The sequence below is a fragment of the Pan troglodytes genome, chromosome 7 (assembly GCF_028858775.2).
Source record: "Pan troglodytes isolate AG18354 chromosome 7, NHGRI_mPanTro3-v2.0_pri, whole genome shotgun sequence".
Classification (NCBI taxonomy): domain Eukaryota; kingdom Metazoa; phylum Chordata; class Mammalia; order Primates; family Hominidae; genus Pan; species Pan troglodytes.
In genome coordinates, this window is record NC_072405.2 from 58048417 (window position 1) to 58071366 (window position 22950).

The 22950-nt window shown below is 35.4% G+C and overlaps 1 long non-coding RNA gene across 1 annotated transcript; it reads right to left on the bottom strand.

Annotated features, from left to right (window-relative positions):
• Window positions 1–953: 953 nt before the first annotated feature.
• On the bottom strand, window positions 954–16495 carry LOC129135707 (uncharacterized). The gene is made up of 2 exons (XR_008536719.2): window positions 16377–16495; window positions 954–1166 (listed from the first exon to the last, which is right to left on the bottom strand). It is a non-coding gene; the product is annotated as an uncharacterized LOC129135707 (long non-coding RNA).
• Between the last annotated feature and the right edge of the window lie 6455 nt (window positions 16496–22950).

A 22950-nucleotide genomic window follows, 5' to 3' on the forward strand; every position in this document is an offset into this window, starting at 1 on the left:
TTCTTCTAAGTTAAGTTGAGAAATCATCTCCTGCTTTAAACTATCCATGATTACCTCATTGGAATTGTTTACTCACCCTTCCTCCTAGAGTAAAATTTAAAACAAAATCATTTATACCTTTAACGACCTTTATTACTTGCATTAATAATCAGAGGCGAGACTGCAGCAACACCGGTGGTGCCTCTGCAATCGCTCCTGAATTTTGTCTTGATAAAGGAAATGATGAGGGTGAGATGAGTGTTGGGAGTGTCTTTTTGACATGTGTGCTTTTAGATGTTTAATACATGCCTGAGGTGAAATTTGAATAAGCAATTTAGGATATGAGTGGCAACCTCTTAGGAATGTCAGGCCTGATGATGTAAATGCAGAAGTCATTAGCTGTGGATAACCATGTGAGGACACTGAGTGTGTGAACATGGAAGGCAGACTGGAGCTGAGGACTGTGTGGGGGAGATTTCAACATTTAGAGATTAGAAATGGGAGACACTTGTGACTAAAGTGGAGAATAAAGTAGGTGAGTAAAGAGGACAACCAAGAATGTTTTGAGAAGGAGGAAGTGATCAACAGCCTCAAAGGGTTCTGACACATCTGACAAGATGAGGATGAAGGCAAGATGGAAGTCACTGTGATTTCTAAAGCAAATTCAGAGGAGTGATGAGATAAACCTATCTGGCGTCAAGTTGGTGGTGAAAAAAAAACAGATAATGAGGCGGTGAAGTAAGAATTTATAGACAACCCTTGTTGTTTCTGTGCTGATAAAATACGGATGAATCTCTTGATAAGGTTTTATATACAGAGAAGAAGTTTTTTTCTGTTTGAATGGCAATATTTAAAAAAAACCTCAAAATATATGTTTTTGACAAGTCTCCATAAAATATTATTCAAACACTTTCCATATATATTAAGTATCACCTAACCCACGAATCCCCAAAACAAATGATGGCAACTTAGGATAGTCTTATTAACTTTATTCAGCAGATTAGGAAAAGGAGGCACTGGGTGGCAGTTTTCCAAATGTCACAAATCTCATTGGTGGTCCTGAATGACTGGAGGGTGATGGAAACAACTCAGGAGGTGCATAACTGCTGTGGCAGAAAGACAGATTGGCATTGCAGGACATGTTTACTGGTTGAAATGAGTAAACAATTAGTGGTCCTATCTCTCACCTACAAAAGAGAGGCGGGAAAATAATCATTCCGTTTTCTAATAATGGATCACAGAATTCACCTTTCTCCAAAAAATACGTAGTAGCTTTATTGAAATATAATAGACAATAAATTGCACATATTTAAAGTGTATGATGTGCTAAGCGTTGGCATGTGTATACTCTTGTGAAGCCGCCATCAAAACCACATCACAAGTTTCCTCATCCCCCTTCCTAATCCTTCCTTTTCTTCCCCACACTCCCACTGCTGGGGAGTCACCGACCTACTTTCTGTCAATATAAATAGTGCAGCATAATTGTGTTGATATATGCTTCACATATTAATAGTCATTCCTATTGTTGAGTAGTATTCCATTGTATGAATATACTACCAGTTGATGAGCACTTGAATCACATATGGTTTGGGGCTCAAAAATAAACTTGCTACATACTGATTATTTTTGTTTATTTATCCAACCAATTGTTTAGAGAGAGATGTTAAAAATATCTGACTATATTTGTGAATTTGTCTATTTTTCCATAGTCTCTCAGTTTTTGTTTCATGTTTTGAAGCTCTCAAATTAGCTATGTAACAATTTAGGGTCATTATGTCTTATTTATAAATCTATCATTTTATTATTATACTATGACCCCTTTTGGAGCTGGTAACATTTATTGCTCTGAAATTTACTTTGCTGATATTAACATAGTCAGTCTAGGTTTCTTTGGATTAGGGTGATATGTGGGGTTTTTTCCTTTTACTTTTAACTTATTTATCATCTAAAATGGCTCTCCTGTAGAAAGCACACAGCTACGTCTTAGCTTTTGATTCAAACTACAATTTCTGCCTTATAATTGGTATTTGGAACATTTAAATGTAATGTGATTATTGATAAGATCTTGCTATTTGTTTTCTCTTTCTCCATTTTGTTCTTTGTTTATATCTTCCTCTCGATCTACCTTTTTTGAGTTAATTCAATGTTTCTCATTTCTTCTTTTGATTTGATTTCATTGACTTATTAACTATATATTAACTATATTAACTATATTAACTACATAACTTATTGTTTTGTTTTGATTGTAAGTTTAGAGTTTATAATATATATCTTTAATTTATCACCATCTGCCTTTAAGTGATAGCATACTATTTCACATATTATATAACAATCTTATAATAATATATACTTCCATTTCTTTCCTTTTGACCTTTATGGCATTATTTTTCATTTTCTGAAGTTCCGCATGATTTTACACTACCACCAGCAATATGCAAGTAATCAATTTTCTTTGCATCCTGATATGGTTTGGCTCTGTCCCTACCCAAATCTCATGTTGAATTGAGGCTCCCATAATCCCCACATGTCATGGGAAGGACCCAGTGGGAGGTAACTGACTCATGGGGGTGGGTTTTTCCCACTCTGTTCTCATGATAGTGAATAAGTCTCACGAGATCTGATGGTTTTGTAAAGGGCAGTTCCCCGCACATGCTCCCATGCCTGCCGCCATGTAAGATGAGATATTGCTCCTCCTTTGCCTTCCACCATGGTTGTGAGGCCTCGGCAGCCATGTGGAACTGTGAATCCATTAAACTTCTTTTTCTTTATAAATTACCCAGTCTCGGATATTTCTTTATTACGTATAAAAATGGGGTAATACACATCTTCACAAGTGTTTTGTGTTGTCACCATTTAAATTTTAGTTATAATTTGAAGCAATATCTAATTTTTTTATTTAAGGAAACTCAATATGAGAAGAAAAGTTTATTGTATTTACCGTTATCTTTATTCTTTCCTTTATTCTTTCCCCACTCCCAATGTTTCAAAATTTCTTTTAATCATTCACTTTCTCTTTGAAGAACGTTAGCAGTTCTTATAGGATAGGTATTCTGAGGACGAATTCTGTTAATTTTACTTCATCTCAGAATGATTGATTTCCCCATCATTCCTGAAGGATATTTTCACTGGGTATGAATTACGGGTTTAGAGTTCTTTTCTTTCAGTATTGGAATCTCACTGTGGTAGTTTTTTCTGGCCTCTCTGTTTTCAGATGAGAAACATGCTGTCACTTGAATTGCTCCCTTTACAGGTAAAGTGTTATTTCTTTCTTACTACTTTTTCTTTTTTTGTTGTTTTTCCTTTTTTGAGATGGAGTCTCACTCTGTAGCACAAGCTGGAGTGCAGTGGTGCGATCTCGGCTCACTGCAACCTCCACCTCCTGGGCTCAAGCGACTCTCCTGCCTCAGCCTCCCAAGTCGCTGAGAGTACAGGCACGCACCACCATGCCTGGCTAATTTTTTGTATTTTGGTAGAGATGGGGTTTCACCATGTTACCCAGGGTGGTCTCAAACTCCTGAGCTCAGGAAATCCACCTGCCTTGGCCTCCCAAAGTGCTGGGATTACAGGCTTGTGCCACCGCGCCTGGCCCTTTCTTACTACTTTTAAGGGTTTCTTGTATCTGCTATTCAGAAGTTTGTCTATGATATATCTTGGTATATGTTTCTTTGTGTTTATCTTATATGGAGTTTGCTTAGCCTCTTGAATTTGCAGGTAAGTGGTTTTCACCAACTTGAAAAACTTTTATCCGTTATTTCTTTGAACACTTGCCCTAACCAATTCACTTTGGGGACTCTGATGAAACAAATATTAGACATTTTGTTATAGTTCAACAGGTCCAGAAAGTTCTGCTCATTTCTTTTTCCTGCCTATTTTATTTCTCTTGTTCAAATATGGTTATTTCTATAGTTCTCTCTTTAGATTTTGTGATACTTTTTTCTATCCTTTTCATTCTGCTGTTGAGTCCATCTATTGAGGCATATTCAAATATTTTTGATTATAGCAAATTTCAGTTATAAAAATTCCATTTTCTTATTTTTTTACTCCATTTCTTTACTGCAAATTTCTGTTTCTTCATTCTGATTTTTTATTTTCTAATTTGTTTCAAGCTTTTTAGTAATTCCTTGTTGAAGCATTTATATGATGGCTGAGTTAAAATCATTGTCTGATCCTCATCTGTATCATCTTGGTGTTGGCATCTGTTGAGTATCTTCTGTTATTCAAACTGAGATATTTTTGGTTTGTGGTATGACAAGTGGTTTTTAATGGGGACCTGGACATTGGAATATTATGTTATGGCATTGAGTCAGTTAAACCTGCTTCATTGGCCTTGTCAGACACTGCCCTGGATGGAAGGTGGGCACTGCCTCATGACTGCCAGGTGGGATAGTAGTTCAAGTTCCCACTAGATTCTGCTGACATCCATGTGTCAACCTTTTTACTGCTGGTTGGGGGTGTAAGCTCTGGGTTTTCTACAGGCTTTCACCAATGCTACCCTTTGGTAGGAGTGTTCCTTGTTACTTCTCTCCATGTGGCATCCACCAACAGCCGAAGGGGGAGGTGGTCTCAATACCTCTCTGCAGAGGTGAAAATCCTGACTCCACTTGGCCTCCTCTGACACCACCTCTTGGGGGAGGGGAGAGGCTTCTTATGGCAAAAGGTGGAGGTGAAAGTTCACACTACTTGATATGGTTTGGCTCTGTGTCCCCACCCAAATCTCATGTTGAACTGTGATCCCGAGTGTTGGAGGTAGGACCTGGTGGGAAGTTATTGGATCATGGTGGCTGTTTCCAGTGGTTTAGCACCATCCCCCTAGGGCTCTCTTGTGATGGACTTCTCATGAGATCTGCTTGTTTAAACACATTTATGTTTAATGTTTCATTATTGGAACACTGAGCATGTTGGAGTTATTTATATCCTACTGCTCAAGGCCATTGCCAAGGTCTGATTTTTTTCAAACTCAAAAAATTGCAACCTCAGGAGTAAATGGGTTAAAAGTGTATAGCATCTCTCCCCTCTTTCCTGCTCTGCCGCGGTAAGATGTGGTTGCTTCCCCTTTACCTTCTGCCATGATTGTAAGTTCTCTGAGGCCTCCCAGCCATGCTTCCTGTACAGCCTGTGGAACTGTCAGTCAGTTAAACCTATCTTCTTTATAAACTACCCAGTCTCTGTAGTTATTTATAGCAGTGTGAGAATGGACTAATACACTAGCCATGTGATCTCCACTAACACCATGGGGCTGGGGCCTGTTGTACCCAGCAGGGATGAAAGTTCCGACTCCTTCCTAGGCCCTCCTTGAGACCACCTTAGCAGGGGAGTTGGGACACTTATACTTTTAAAAAAGTTAACTTAATTGCTACTATTTCTAAATTAGATTATATTGAAATGCATAGAAAATAAATACTAAACATCTCTTCCCTTACAGCAATCAACCATGGCCTGTGTTTGCACAGCTCATAGAATAAAAATGACCTTTAGATGTTTAAAGGTATTTTTTAAGAATATGCAACAGAGGCCTTTGTTGCCTGCAAAGCCTACAATATTTACTGTTTATTCTCTTACCATTCACAAGGAAATGTTTGCCCTGTTGCCTTGGAGGAGAAGAAAACAAATATGCAAATAAACAAGAACAAAACATCAAAACATACCTACATGCAAATATCATGAAAATATCATGATGCTTCATTTCTAGTCTTAATTATAGCTCTATAGTGTGTGAGAAAAGTAAATAAAGGCCACAATGCAAGACTCTAAGTTCTCTTGTTTGTTGATTCTAATAGTCAAAGGCAAGTGGGCACAAATAATGCATTAAAAGTTCAAGCCTATTGACCTGGGAGCAGAATAAATAGGAGTAAGTCCAATTTGTCTTTCTATCTGCTCCTTCCATAAATTCAGCCATTGACACTCACCCCACTTCCCAGCCCTCCTTCCAATTCTCCTGTGATGTATTAGGATCTGCAGATCCCTGTCTCCATGTCCACTTTAAGAGAACTCAAACTAAGACACCCATATTCCTTTATTCAGACCTGGCAAGTAAAGAACAACTAAAGTCACAGGTTTGCAGCCTCAGATAGCAGTTGGTATTAAATGTTATTAATTCAGTGTCTGGAAAATAGCAATTGTTGATGCAGGTGCTTTAACAACCTAATCACTGAGATGTCCATTACATCTTGTTATATGAAGACAGTTAGCACATATTTATATGTTATTACCAGAAAATTTGATTTGTCTACAGTTATAAAGTCTCTTCGCATATTAAAATTGATTTTCTGTCTAGTTCTGTCTCATGGAAAGGGAACAGGACTATGCTTAATAAATAAACATTTAAAAATAGTTCTAAAGGACTTATAATCTTGAGCCTATATATTTGATTGTTGAAGACCTACTTATGAGGAAGTTTCTCATAAATTAAAAAAAGAGAAACACTTAGCAAAAGTTACAAGTTATGCTCCTGAAACTCCTTGGTGAAAAATAACTCAATGATAATTATTTGGACCTAATTTGCTTGGTTCATAAAAAGGAACTAAAGAATTTCTCTAAATCATTATAAATCATATGACATTTCCAGTTCCTTAAATATACTAAAATAAAGATGATATGATTCTAACAGGTTCACATTAAAACAGAAAATTTTGAAAATCGAAGTTGCATTACTACATCCCTATAGGGAACCAACAGGAGGGTGTCAATAGATGGTTAGTAATGTACTGACTCATTTGCCACTGGTGCATCTCTGTATGTTCACTGGCTCATTTACTCAGAGAAGAGACTAAGCATGCTTGGTGTGATCCATTCTCTGTCTCTCCCTCCCTCCTTTTCTTGCCTCCAGTGTTATCTCTGCTTTGTTAGCATCAATGCTATAAGCAGCATGTCCCTGCAGTGAAAGTCCACAACTTTCTATTCATGTCAGGGACTCGGGGAGTGTTGTGGGCCTGAGTCAAACTCAGAGTTTGAGGAAGCCCACTGAGGACACAATTCTCAGCAAGGTTCCAAAATCATCCCTAACAATAAAACTGACTCTTTTCTCTCAATCTAGAAGGTCTGCTGCAGACTAGATGTTATGTCCTTTCCAAATTCATATGTTGAAATTTCACCCTAATGGTGATGGTGTTAAGGCATGGAGCTGGCGGGAGGAAATTAGGTCATGAAGGCAGAGCCATCATGGATGGGATTAGTGCCCTTATAAAATAAACTCCAGAGAGACCCCTTGCCCTTCCTACCATGTGAGGACACAACTAGAAGATGGCTGTCAGTGTCCCAGGAAGCTGCCCTCACCAGACACTGAATTGGCTGGCACTTCAGCCTTGGACTTCCCAGCCTCTGGAAATGTGAGAAATACATTTTTGTTGTTTACAAGACATGCAGTCTAGGATATTTTTGTTATAGCAGCCCAAACAAGCTAAGACATGATACCAGTATCTAATTTTCCACTGACTTCTGAATTTGCTATTGAAGAGGACAGGAGAATATTATTTATTGGCTCACTGAAATCACAAAAGGATATAAATAGATTTTACGAATTCACACAGACATAAGAAACTATGCATAGTGATCATCAATTTTACAGGGGAAAACAAATAATTATATTTTAAAATTTTTCTTGTATTTTTTTCTTCTCTATAATGCCTTCCTTTGTCCTTCTCAATGCTGTTTCTTATTCTTCCTTAAATGTACTTGCTGATAAACTCTCCTAGGTCTACTATAGGGCAGCACATGTTCTTATGATTTGTAATGTTTAGGGAGGGGAGGTTTGTACAGGCGGGGATGCAGTCAGGAACCAGAATTTATTGAAGGCAAATGATGTACTCTACATTTTGGAAGACAAGATGAGGCAAAGAATCTTGAGTGGATGTAAGAACTGAAAAGACCCGGGCCTAAAATCGACCTCCAAAATATGCTAGTGGTGTTACCTCAGATTGCTCAAGTTTTCCCATCCCTTTCCAGTGATTCAGAGCTAACATCTCAATATACCAAACTGATTAAATGCTTAACCTTTAAAGTCAAACAGACCTGGGTTTGAAATTAACAATGCTAATTATGAGCTGAGTCATTCAGGCAAAAATTATAGGTAATTAACCTCTCTGTGTCTTAGTTTCTTTTCTGTTATATAATAGATCTTTTACTGGGCCTGGCACATATAAAGCATTCAATATATTTTAAGTGATAGAATGGTGATTTTTAATTCACATCATTAGGTTTCTCTTAAGTCTGACTCCAATATTTAAAAAATTCAAATAATTTTATAGACTAAAATTTGGAGAAGTCATGGGAAAGCAAGAAAAGGCAATTATATGTATAAAAAATTATAATTGGGAAAATGACATTTGCAAAGCTAATTTCCCTCAGAACTAATTTTACTGCAGTTTAGAAAACCAAAAGTAAACTTAAATTATGCATATGCAAAAAATTGGCTTGAACTCAATATGAAATATAATAAAAAGTTACTGCTATAATTAGAATAATGTTTTATCTTTGTTTTCAATCGATTTGGTATTTCATCTTTCTCAGATAACTTATAATTTTGCCAAAGTGTTAAGAAGTTATAAAAATACAGTGTAACAAGAACTTTCCATGTTGACATAATTGCCCTGAGCAGATACTGTGCCCATGAAGAAGTAACTTATCATAATTTACAAAGAAATAGGAGTGCCGCTTTGCAAATACATTGACACTTTTTTTTTTGCATTCAAATACCACCTTTTTCAGTGATTATTTTCTATTGCTTAGGTAACTTTGTTTTTCACTCTGATAATATGTAAGGGTTATTTCTTTCTTTTCTTTTCTTTTTTCTTTCTTTCTTTTTTTTATTTTTATTTATTTATTTATTTTTTGATATGTTGTCTTGCTCTCTTGCTTAGGCTGGAGTGCAGTGGCATGATCACAGCTCACTGGAAATCTCGACCTCCCTGGCTCAGGTGATCCCCCTAACCCAGACTCCCAAGTAGCTGGAACTATAGTCATATGACACGATGCCCAGCTAATTTTTGCGTTTTTTGTCTAGATGGTGTATTAGTCTGTTTTTAGACTGCTATAAAGAACTACCTGAGACTGGGTAATTTATAAAGAAAAGAGGTAAAATGGCCATACTTCCCAAGGTAATTTATAGATTCAATGCCATCCCCATCAAGCTACCAATGACTTTCCTCACAGAATTGGAAAAAACTACTTTAAAATTCATATGGACCCATAAAAGGGCCTGCATTGCCAAGACAATCCTAAGCCAAAAGAACAAAGCTGGAGGCATCACGCTCCCTGACTTCAAACTATACTACAAGGCTATAGTAACCAAAACAGCATGGTACTGGTACAAAAACAGAGATATAGACCAATGGAATAGAACAGAGCCCTCAGAAATAATACCACACATCTACAACCATCTGATCTTTGACAAACCTGACAAAAACAATAAATGGAGAAAAGATTCCCTATTTAATAAATGGTGCTGGGAAAACTGGCTAGCCATATGTAGAAAGCTGAAACTGGATCCCTTCCTTACACCTTATACAAAAATTAATTCAAGATGGATTAAAGACTTAAATGTTAGACCTAAAACCATAAAAACCCTAGAAGAAAACCTAGGCAATACCATTCAGGACATAGGCATGGGCAAGGACTTCATGTCTAAAACACCAAAAGCAATGGCAACAAAAGCCAAAATTGACAAATGGGATCTAAAGAAACTACCATCAGAGTGAACAGGCAACCTACAGAATGGGAGAAAATTTTTGCAATCTACTCATCTGACAAAGGGCTAATATCCAGAATCTACAAGGAACTCAAACAAATTTACAAGAAAAAACAAACAACCCCATCAAAAAGTGGGCAAAGGATATGAACAGACACTTATCAAAAGAAGACATTTATGCAGCCAAAAGACACATGAAAAAATGCTCATCATCACTGGCCATCAGAGAAATGCAAATCAAAACCACAATGAGATACCATCTCACACCAGTTAGAATGGCAATCATTGAAAAGTCAGGAAACAACAGGTGCTGGAGAGGATGTGGAGAAATAGGAACACTTTTACACTGTTGGTGGAACTGTAAACTAGTTCATCCATTGTGGAAGAGGGTGTGGCGATTCCTCAAGGATCTAGAACTAGAAATACCATTTGACCCAGCCATCCCATTACTGGGTATATACCCAAAAGATTATAAATCATGCTGCTGTAAAGACACATGCACATGTATGTTTATTGTGGCACTATTCACAATAGCAAAGACTTGGAACCAACCCAAACGTCCATCAATGATAGACTGGATGAAGAAAATGTGGCACATATACACCATGGAATACTGTGCAGCCACAAAAAAGGATGAGTTCATGTCCTTTGTAGGGACATGGATGAAGCTGGAAACCATCATTCTCAGCAAACTATTGCATGGACAAAAGACCAAACACTGCTTGTTCTCACTTACAGGGGGGAATTGAACAATGAGAACACTTGGACACAGGAAGGGGAACATCACACACCAGGGCCTGTCATGGGGTGGGGGGAGGGGGGAAGGATAGCATTAGGAGATATGCCTAATGTAAATGACGAGTTAATGGGTGCAGCACACCAGCATGGCACATGTATACATATGTAACAAACCTGCACGTTGTGCACATGTGCCCTAGAACTTAAAGCAAAATTAAAAAAAAAGAAAAAAAGAAAAAAGAAAAGAGGTTAAATTGATTCACAGTTCTACAGTCTCATGCTGGGGGAGGCCTCAGAAAATTTATAATCATGGCAGAAGGCAAAAGAGAAGCAAGGCACATCTTACATGGCAGCAGGAGGGGAGGAGGGGAAGTGTTACACTTTTAAACTATCAGATCTCATGAGAACTCACTATCTTGAGAACAGTATGAGGAAAACCGCCCCGATAATCCAATCACCTCCTACCAGGTCCCTCCCTCAACACATGAGGATTACAATTGGAGATAAGATTTGGATGGGGACACTGAGCCAAACCATATCAGACTGGTTTTGTCATTCTGCAAAGGCTGGTCATGAACTCCTGTGTTCAAGCTATCCTCCAGCCTCAGCCTCCCAAAGTGCTGGAAATAGCTCACCCAAGGCTATTTCCCATGAGGATAATTTTGTTTGAAAGGGATATTTAGTAGAAAACTTAAAGGAAGAAGACCGGGCACAGTGCCTCATGCCGGTAATCCCAGCACTTTGGGAGGCCGAGGTGGGCAGATCATTTGAGGACAAGAGTTCAAGACCAGCCTGGCCAACATGGTGAAACCCCATCTCTACTAAAAATACAAAAATTAGCTGAGCATGGTGGTGGGTGCCTGTAATCCAAGCTACTGGGGAAGGTGAGCCAGGAGAATAGCTTGAACCTGGGAGGCGGAGGTTGCAGTGAGCCGAGATCACGCCACTGCACTCTAGCCTGGGCGATAGAGGGAGCCTTTATCTGAAAAAAAAAAAAAAAAAAAAAAAAAAACAAAAAAAAAAAAAAAAAAAAAAAACTTAAAGGAAGTAGGCACACATCAAATCTACAAATCAATTAAAATCATGCAAAGAAAATACTATTATGCACAGTAATTGAACTAATAGGAGTTCTGTTACATCTCCTGGTAATACATATGAACTGTAATAAAAATTAGTTTCTAAAATCCATTTAACCTTACATCAAGGAAGTTTGTATGAAATTATGTATACCTCAAGGAAATCATTATTTTATAAATTGCAAAGTGAATATGTATATGGACATTTCAAAACTATGACTTGGTATATGAATCAAGTGTTACATATGTTATTTTAACTTATTAGTATTATTTATGTGATATTTTATTATGATGGAAGCAATATGTTAAAAGTCTAGCTAATATTGAAAACACAAGCAAATAAATTATATTAATATGAACTACCTAAAGAAGTTATTTAAGAGCAAATATTTACTGATTTACTAATAAATTTAGATTTTTTACTATAAGTAGTTTTTTATTTGTAAGAAACTATAGAAAAGTATTAATAAATATTTTAATATATTATTTTAAACCTAGAATTATGTCTTACCATACACTAGAAATCAGCTTTGTCATTATTCTAAGGATTGTGCTTTAAAAGCTAGTAAAAATGTATGAATTTTATTAACTTCTTTCATTCTGAAAGTTAAATGTATATTTGTGAATTATCACAAATATATTGTATACTTTTAGTTGTAGTAAAATATATATAACCAAATTTACCATCTTAATCATTTTTAAGTCTACAGTTTGTAGTGTTAAGTACATTAATATTGCTTCACACCCACTCTCCTAAACTTTTCATCTTGAAGTTAAAACTCTACTCATGAAACGACAACTCCCCATTCCTTCCTCCCTCTCTGTAGCCCCTGGCAACCACCATTCTACTTTCTGTCTCCATAAATTTGACTTCTCTAGGCACCTCATGGAAGTGGAATCATAAAGTATTTGTCTTTTTGTGATTGACTTATTTCATTTAGCATAATGTCCTCAAGGTTCATTCACATTGTAGCATCTATCAGATTTTCCATCTTTTTCAGACTCAAAAAGTGCCCCACTTTATGGATTCTGACATTTTGCTTTTTCATTCATTTCATTTCATCCATAGATGGAGGCTTGTGATCATGGGTGTACTAACATTACTTTGAGCCCTGCTTTCAATTATTTTGGGTATATATCCACAAATGAAAAAGCTGGATCACATCATAATTCTGTTTCCCATTTTGTGAGAAACAACCATATTGTTTTCCCTAGCGTATGCACCATTTTACATACCCATGAACAGTGCACACATGTTCTAATTTCTCCACATCTTTGTCAAAATGGGTTACTTTCTATTTTTTTAATAGTAGCCATCTTAGAGATGGTATCTCATTGAGGTTTTAATTTGCATTTTTCTAATTAGGGGTGTTGAGCATCTTTTCACATGCTTGTTGATCATCTGTATGTCTTCTTTGGTGAAATATTTATTCAACTTCTTTGCCAGTTTTTGAATTGGGTTGTTTGGGTTTTTTTTTTTTTTTTGTATCATTGAGTTGTAGGAATTCTTTTTACGTTTTAGATGTTTACCTTTTATCCACCGTGTGATGTACAAATATTTACTCTCATTCTGTTGGCTGCCTTATCATTCTGTTGATTGTATTCTTTGATTCACAGACATTTTTTAATTTTATGTAAACCAATTTACCTATTTTTCTCTGTTGCTTGTGCTTTTGGTGTTGCATCCAATAAACCATTACCAAATCTAATGTATGAAACTTCTCACTTTTGTTGTCTTCTAATAGGTTTAGCCATTTATGACCAACACACAGCTATCACCATACTCGATGATAGGACACTGAAACCTTTTCCCGTAAGATCAGAAAGAACAAGACAAGGATGCCCACTTTTGCCAGTTCTATCTAACACAATACAGGAACCCAGAGAAGTTAGTCAAGAAAAGGAAACAAAAGGCATTCAAAGCAAAAAGGAGGGTGAAAATCTTTTTTCTGTTTGCATATGACATGATTGTATACGTGGAAAATCCTAAATAATCTAATAAAACATTGTTTTAACTGAAAGAAATTAAGCAAAGTTTCAGGGTACAAAATCAACAAGCAAAAATCAGTTTTTTCAATACTATTCTAATTCATCAACAGATTCAATACAATCCATATCAAAATCCCAAAACGATCCATGTCAAAATTCAGAAGGTATTTTTTTTTGCAGATACAGAAAAACATCCTAAAATTCACATGGAATCTCAAGAGATTCCGAATAGCCAGAACAATCATGAAAATTCAAAGCAAATTTGGAAGACTTATACTCTCTGATTTTAATATTTATTTCAAATCTACCAGAATCAAAATATTTCTATAGTTTTATATTCTCTATTTCACTTGCTTCTCTCCTAATATTTATTATCCCCCTTCTTTTGCTAACTGTAGATTTAATTTGTCTTCTTTTTCTTGTTCCCTGAATAAGGTTTTTAATTTGAGATTTCAAAATTTATTTTTAGTGCTAGCTTTTGCAGCTGTATATTTTCCCTGGTGCTGCTTTCACAGTGTTCCATGTGTTTTAGAATGTTATATTTTTCTCTCATCTGCCTCAAGGTATTTTCTAGTTTCCCATGTGATATCTTTTCTGCCCATTGGTTGATTAAGAGTGTATTGTTTGATTTCCATAATTTAGTAAATTTTCCAGTTCCATCGGATACTTAGTTCTAGTTTCATCCCATTGCAAGTAGCAAAGAAACCTTGTATGATTTCATTTTTTAAAAATTTATTAAGACTTGCTTTTTGGCCCAACATTTGCTCTATCATAGAGAATGTTCTATATGTACTTGAGAAAAATGAGTATTCTGATACTGTTGTTTGAAATGTTTTGTGTATGTTTGTTAGGTCTAATTTATTTATACTGTTTTCAAGTCTTCTGTTTATTTATTGATCTGTCCTTTTCATTACTACATGTGAGATATTAAAATTTTCTACTATTTTATAGAGCTGTCTATCTATTTTTTTCTTTCTGTCAATGTTTCTTTCATATATTTAGGAGCTCTGATGTTGGGTGTATATATAATTGTTATATTTTCTTAGTGGCTTAATTATTTTATCACTAAATAATGTTCTTTGTCTCCTCTAACAGTTTCTGGCTCAAAATTTATTTTGCATGACATTAGTATAGCCACCCCTGCTCTCTTTCGATGGCTATTTGCATAGAATACCTTTTTTCATCCTTTTACTTTTAACATATGAGTGTTCCCAGATCTAAAGTGAGTCAGTTGTAGACAGCATGTAGTTAGATCCTGTGTATATATCTATTCTGCAAATGTGCATCTTTTGATGGGGAATTTAATTCTTCTGTATTTTATGTAATTCCTTAAGGGAAAGAATTTACTCTTGTAATTCTGTTAATTGTCTTCAGTATTTCTTTGAGCTTTTTGTCCTTCATTTCTTTCCTTATTAACTTTCTTTTTGTTAACTTTTTTTAGTTAACTTTATGTAGTGATACATTATGATTTGATTTCCTTCTCATTTCCTTTCTTGTATATTCTATAGTTATTGCTTTTTGTTACCATGGGGATTACATAAAACATTCTAAAGTTACAGCATGCTGTTTTAATCTGATAACAACTTAACTTCAATTGCATATAAAACTTTACTTCTTAACAACTTAATTTCCTCTTATTGTTGTTGATGTTAAAAATTACATTTTTATATGTTTTGTACCCATTGCATCAATTTATGCTTTTGTCCTCTAAACCTTATGAAAGAATTAAAAATGGTATTACAAACCAAAACTAAAATAATAAAATATTTTTGTCATGATAATTACCTTTACCTGAGAACTTCATTTTTTTTTTGTATTGCTTTAAGTTACCCTCTGGCATTCTTTCATTTAAATTTGAAGGACTCCCTTTAGCATTTCTTGTACAGTACATTTGGTAGTAATCAATTCCCTCAGCTTTTGTTTCCCGGGAAATGTCTTAGTTTTCTCTCATTTTTGAAGACCAGTGTTGCCAGACATAGTGTTCTCAGAATTTTTTTTCCTTTAACTTTAAATATATTTTATATTAGTTCCCATTGTCTTTTGGCCTATAAGGTTTCTCCTGAAAAATCATGATAATCTTATAGGGCTACCATGCACAAGGTAAGCCATTTTTCTCTTGCTACTTTGAAGTTTCTCTGTCTTAACTTTTGGCATTTTGACTATAATGTATCTCAGTGAGGGTCTTTTGGTGTTTATTTTACTTGGACTTCCATAATATACATGTTGGTTGGCTTGATGGTGTCCCATAAGTCCCCGTGGCATTTCTCAGTTCATTCTGTTCATTTCTGCTCCTTTGACTCTGTAATTTCAAATGACCTGTCTTTAAATTTGCAGATTATTTCATCTGTTTAATTCTGCTATTGAATCCCTCTAGTTAATTTTGTAATTCTGTTATTATATTTTCTCAGTTCCAGAATTTCTGTTTGATTCATTCTTATAATTTCAATATCTTTGTTGATATTATTTTGTTCATATATTGTCTTCCTGCTTTCATGTCATTCTCTTTCCCTTCTCTTTAGCTCGTTGTGCATACTTAAGACGGTTATTTTAAAGTCATTGTCAAGACCTATGTTTCTTTAGGGTTAATTTCTAGACACTAATGTTGTTCCTTTGAATGGCCATATTCGCTGTTTCTTTACATGACTTTTAATCCTTTTTTGAAAACTGCGCATGTAAAACACCAAGAGAAAAACAGAACAAAGCAACAACGGCAAAGCTAACCACTTCTCCCATCCTTTGCAGACTGGCTCCATGCAAGGGCAAATACTCACTCATCAGCCCCATGTACACACGCATTGTTCTTTCAAGCCTTTTCTAGAAATGACTCGTCACCGGGTGACAAGTCACTTTTGTTCCAGTTCATCCATTTACACAATTGCTTTGAAATGTTTTAATTTCCTTAAGAGTCTCACCCTATTTCTTCTTGGAGCCATAAGCATTTTATCGTGTTCCTCTTCTTTGATCTCTTGCCTTTAGGTGCCTGCAGGTCTCCAGTTGCCTTTCAGCTCTCTTCACCATGGCAATCACCACTGCTTTCAGTGGCCTCCAACCTGATGTCCTAACAATGCCACCATTCCAATCAACTCTCCAAGTCAGGTGACACAGAGACCAGTCTCCTGGCAGTCCCTAGACAAGCCCAAATGCTGCAAGTTCCACTTATTTCCTTCCAGATTAAGTAGGGATTGGATAACTTTCTCTTGACTGTGTCACGCTGCTCCAAGGAGTGAATGGAGCAAGGAGAAGCAAAAATACTACAAAATATTCTACTATTGTTATTGTGGCTGTTTCTTTTGGCATTCACTTGGTTGATGCAACTTCTAAAGTGGTTTTTGAAGCTCTAAAGTCATTTTGGTCCCTATGTCACTTTTCATTCTGTCTTACCATGGGTGAGTGAAGGTCTAGAGCTTCTTAACCTGCCATCTTTCTAGTATCACTCCAGAACAATCGACTTTTTTGCCCTAGTCTACTTCTTGGTAGTACTAAAACTTGCAATTCCCTATCTTTTGTTGAATATACTTAAGGATAATTTACTAGGCACAACTGACAATAACATGACTCACTTTCAAGAAGCACAGGTACATAGACACATCCCTCTTGAGAGAAAATCATACTGACACGAATGTAAGTTTAAGAAGATAATATCTTAAATTTTATAAACTGAAAAAAATGTACTAATATCTCCTCACAGAATATTGTACAGACATATACTTAATATATTACTTTACTCATTATTACATTCCTTTGGTTAAAATACTGTAAAATATGAAGGAATCAACAAATATTATTTCCTTCCTCTTTCCTACTCTGCCTATTTTTCACCATGATTCCCTCCCTTTTGCACACCATTCCCTGCTGCAGTGTTAACAAACATGTTACAATCTCAGTAGTAGGCAAACTCTTTGAATTCTGATGTTTCTTCCCATTTATTTTATATAACATGTGTTGACAAAGCATACATCTATTAAAAATTCATGTACTCCAGTTATTTTGGTATGATCACTTTGATGACTAAATTATAATAGATTGATGTAATGCTTTTAGTAATATGAATATAAAAATGTTCTGACCTTGAGATTATAATGAACAATGATTGGCACAGTTTACTATTGTACATAACCTGTTATAATGCAAAATGTACTCTGATTATAATTATCATATGTTGAAAAAATAGAAAATGACTTTTTTCTGGCTCTATAATGAATTAATAAAATTTACCTCTGCTACTTCTGGTGATTTATACTCATATTGGAGTCACCATAGGGGCAAGATCAAGACAGGATCAGAGTCCTTTCTGATTTTATCTGTGGAAGTTAGGATTTTATTTTACTCTTTGTTTTTAAGAGACAGAGTCTTGCTCTGTCACCCAGTCTAGAGTGCAGTGGCACAATCATGGCTCACTGCAGCCTTGACCTCCTGGGTTCAAGTGATCCTCCTATCTCAGCCTCCTAAGTAGCTGGGACCACAGGTGTGCACCACCATGTCTGTCTAATTTTTTAAAGATGTTGCCCAGCCTGGTCTCAAACTCCTGGCCTCAAGCAATCTTCCTGCCTCAGCCTCCCAAAGTGCTCAGATAACAGATGTGAGCCACCATGCCTGGCCTGTTTTACTCATCATTATACAGAGTCTATCTGACTTAACCTCCATGGCCTGTTTAAATAATTTTCTTAGGTTTTTGTTCTTCCTTCAAGTATTAACACAGTGTAGTAACTGGAGTTGGTTAAAATAAGTTAAAATGGTTTCAATTGGGTTAAAATATATTAATTACCTGCTAATTAATCAGCTTTGACACTAAAGAACTTAAACTGCTTTTTAAATAAGCACAATAATGCTAATTTGTGGAAATTCTTTACTCTTATTTTGATTATTTTTTCTGAGTTTACAACATGTGTAGCCAAACTATGGTTAAGATCAAGTAAATAGAATCTTCCATTAAAACATTATGGAGTAACTATGTATAGAATTTGATAAGGTTTACAAGGCCCTAAAAACACATCTAACAATTTTTGTTACATTAATTAATATGCATATGTATAGAGATCACTGTGATTGTCAATAAAATTGACTTGTGGAATAAGAGCAAGAGAGTTATTATTTCTCATTCCCTACTAATGCTTTAGGCACCACTAATATTAAAATCGTATTTAAATTTGGTAGATATTTTAATTAGGATTTTATTATTTACATTTACAAATGGCCTAATTATATATACATGTCTCTAGATAATATTCATTACTTGATAATGAATTAAGATTAATAATTTCCAAATTAATAATGGAGAAATAAAGTAGGAGTAATATATAAATTTGACCCTTCAAGTTCCCTCAGTACAAAAGAAGTGCAGACATAATGCAAATATTCCTTTGCAAACTAGACAAAATGTTTTGGGAATTAAAGACTTTTATTACAAAGGTGAAACTTCTTTGTAGCATCTGCATATTAATGTATCTTATTGCCTTTATGTTGCTGTTCTTTTTGTTAGTTGCAGTCTGGCAGATACAAAATGTAGAATATTTAAGTCTCCTTCAGGAACAATATGAGGTCCTTAAAAATGAGGACAATAAAGTTAAGCAGGACATCTGGGAACATGAAGAATGTGACAAGGTGATCAGAATGCTCTATCAAAATGCGAACAATGAAGAAAGATTGCTAATGACTCCCTAAAACAGACTTACAGAATGACATAAAGTTAAAATACCAAACAGAATGAAAACTGTTTCTTTCCCTGGCTCATCCATAGCATTCATCTTCTGGCATTGTTGTTTCACATTTCTGTATTCCTCACAAAATTTTGAGCTATATGAGGACAAGGTCTGCATGTTGTTTTTCATTTTTCTTTCTTTTTCTTATGGCTTATTATACAATGTCCAACACATAATGAATACTGAATCAGTATTTTGAATAAATAAGTTAATGTTCTGCTACACACATCTTCTACTGAAATAATAAGCATTGGTCAATTGGAAAGAAGTGATTTATAAATACACAATCAGGGAGAATTGGCAGAGTTCAAAGTATTCTTTTGAGTACTCTAAGTTACTGACTTGGGCAGATGTTACAAAATTGTGTGACAAAAATTACTTAGATGCACCCTAAGATTTAGGGACCACTCCATGTAACTGATGAAATTGCATCTTGGATATTAGACTAAAAGTGACAATATCAGAATTGAACATGTCCCAGAAAGAATTGGGAAGAAATGTAAGTATTAATATACCCAGATTAAATCTGAATTATATATGTAAAGACTGACTGAGCTATATCCAGGTTTTTCTATTTGTTGTTTCCTGTATTGTTTGATTTGGCCAATTATGATGACAACAATGTTGGTAATGACAATGAAAATGATGATGATGATGATGAGTGTGTGGTGATTCACAGAAATACGATTTACTTTGATAACATACAAACTGCTGTGGTAATTTAACAGGTAATGCAGCAATAATTTCCTCTAATCTTGTTGAGAAAATAGTATGTATTACTTTTCCATGTCTACACATGTAGCAGTTTAGTAATCTAAAGCTTAAAAATGGGATGTAAGGCTGAGTGCAGTGGCTTACACCCCTAATCCCAGCACCTTGGGAGAGCACTTGAGGTCAGGAGTTCGACACCAGCCTGGCCAACATGGTGAATCCCTGTCTTTACTAAAAGTTCAAAAAAAGTTAGCCGGGGGTGGTGGTGGAAGTCTGTAAGCCCAGCTACTTGGGAGGCTAAGGCAGAAGAATTGTTTGAAGCCAGGAGGCGGAGGTTGCAGTGAGCTGAGATTGCACCACTGTACTCCAGCCTGGGCAAGGAAGCAACATTCTGTCTCAAAAGAAAAAAAGAAAGGATGTAAACTAGGATAATAATTTAGTCTAGAAAAATCAAAGCACAAAAAGAATTAAATTCTGGTTTGGGGGACAGGGATATTTCCCAGAGGATTTAAGTTTCCCCTTAGCCTTTTAAAATTGAGTATAATTCTTTTTTGTGAATATGCCATTGCCCATGATCTTGCCTTTATGTAGTCTTAAGCCTCCCAAACTGAATTTTACTAAAAAAAAAAATTGGAGCTAGAATGAATACTTACATAATTTGTGAATCTGGTACAGTACATCGATGTGTCTATTTATTGATTTGATATAAGGTGTATTACTGAAGCATGGAATAAAATTCTCCTGATGATATAAACAGTCCGTTATTTCTCTATAGAGGAGAGTGAGTTAGCTCAAGTTCCTCAGAAATAGACCCTGAAATAAAAGATTTGGATGCATGTGGTTGATTAAGAAGCTGTTCTCAAAGAAATGAGTAAGGGAAAGATGATATGGGACAGGAAAGTAGGGGACTACTGGGTCTCCAGGGGCATCCCATGATGTTTGGAGCGTAAGTTAAGCATCAAAATTGTCTCATCCCAAGCAATGTACGCAGGGCTTCCATGCTTCTGCACCTGTCAATCGCTAGCTCAGACTCATTCCTCTAGGGACAAAAAATCTCAGGCAATTTTGTTCTCCATGCATGCAGTTAAGTAAGGGTCAGGGGGCCTTGGGTAGTCTTCCAAAAATAACAAGTTACAGGTACAGGCTGCTGGAAGCAAAACCACATCAAAGTTTTGAGGATATACACAATGTTTTAAAAGAACCCAACAGTATCTGGACAGACTACCAACATAGTCAGCTCCACAGACATGTGTGGGAAGCTAAATCATGTTTTGTTTATAAAACAAAACAAAACAAACAAACGAAACACTGCAACAAAATTGTTCATGAAAGCCTAGATCATTTCATATTTTGGGGTTAAGAGCTCAAGACATCAGCACGTATAGGAAGGATGCTCTTTCCCATAAGGGAAGAATATTTAAAGAGCTAGTTGCCAATGTTTCCCAACTTCTGAAAAGATCTGGATAAATCAGGAAAATATTTGCCTTTGTGATTATATACAATTGCTATTTCACTTTTTTCTGTTTCTCTTTTCTCTTTCCTTTCTCTCTCTCTCTTTCTTCTCTCTTTCTCTTTTTCTTTCTTTCTTTTTGCATAAGTCAATCTTCTCCAGATTAACTTGTTCTGCCTTTGGGACTGTCAATAATTTAAATCAGAATGCAGTCAAGTTTATCAGGTGAGAAATTTATCCCATAGTTTTAACATATCACTGAATTTCTTTTAATTTTACAACTTAACATTCAAAGGGAAAAATTGATTCCAAGTTTTTGGTTGGGGCCTGCTATAGTGTTCAAATACTAACAACAGATACACATAACTAATGCTACCAGCAAACACTAATACACTCCATGTTGTTAATTTTTGTATAATTGTGCATAAATGTAATTAAACAATTCAGTTATTTTACATTGACTAGAGCAAAATAAAATAAGCAAAAATATACAAAACAAACAACAAATATAAATAGTATGAGAATTTTAATGCATGTTGCCATAAAATAAATTATGTTAAATTAAAAAATATGCACTATAAATATTTTCTCCCATTCTGTGTGTTGTCTATTTGCTCTGTTGATTATTTCTTTTGCTGTGTAGAACATTTTAGTTTAATTAATTTAATTCATCTATTTTTTTTTGCATTTCCTTTTGAGGACTTATTTATGAATTCTTAGCCTAAACCAATGTCCAGAAGAGTTTTTCATAGGATTTTAATAGTTTCAGGCCTTACATTTAAGTCTTTAATCCACCTGAAGTTAAGTTTTGTATATAGTGAGTGATAGGGGTCCAGTTCCACTCTTCCAAATATGGATATCCAATTATCCCAGCACCATTCATTGAATAGAGTGTCCTACAAAAGGCTAATGTCCAGAACCTACAAGGATCTCAAACAACTCAACAAGAACAAAACCAAATAACTCCATTAAATAGTAGGCAAAGAATATGAAAAAAACATTTTTCAAAGATATACAAATGTCAAGCAAATATGAAAAAATGTTTAACATCAGTAATCATCAGAGAAATGCAAATGAAAATCACCGTGAGATACCATCTTATAGCAGACAAAATGGCTATTCTTAAAAAGTTAAAAAACACCAGATACTGGCAAGGATGTGGAGAAAAGGGAGCAATTATTCACTGATGGTGGGAACGTATATTCGTACAACCTCTGTGGAAAACACAATGGAGATTTCTCAGAGAAATAGAACTCTCCTTTGACCCAGCAATCCCACCACTGGGTATCTACCCAAAGGAAATATAAATTATTACATAAAAAAGACACCTGCACCTGTGTGTGTATCACAGCATTATTCACAATAGCAAAGTCATGCAGTCAATCTAAGTGTCCCTCAACAATGATTGGAAAATAAAGTGTGGTGTATATATGCTATGGAATATCACACAGCCATGAAAAAGAATGAAATCATGTCTCTTGCATCAATATGAATGAATCTGGAGGGCATTATGCTTATTAAAATGACTCAGAAACAAAATTAAAAACCACATATTCTCAGTTATAAGTGGGAGCTAAACAAGGGGTACACATGGACATACAGAGTAGAACAATGGACACTGGTCCT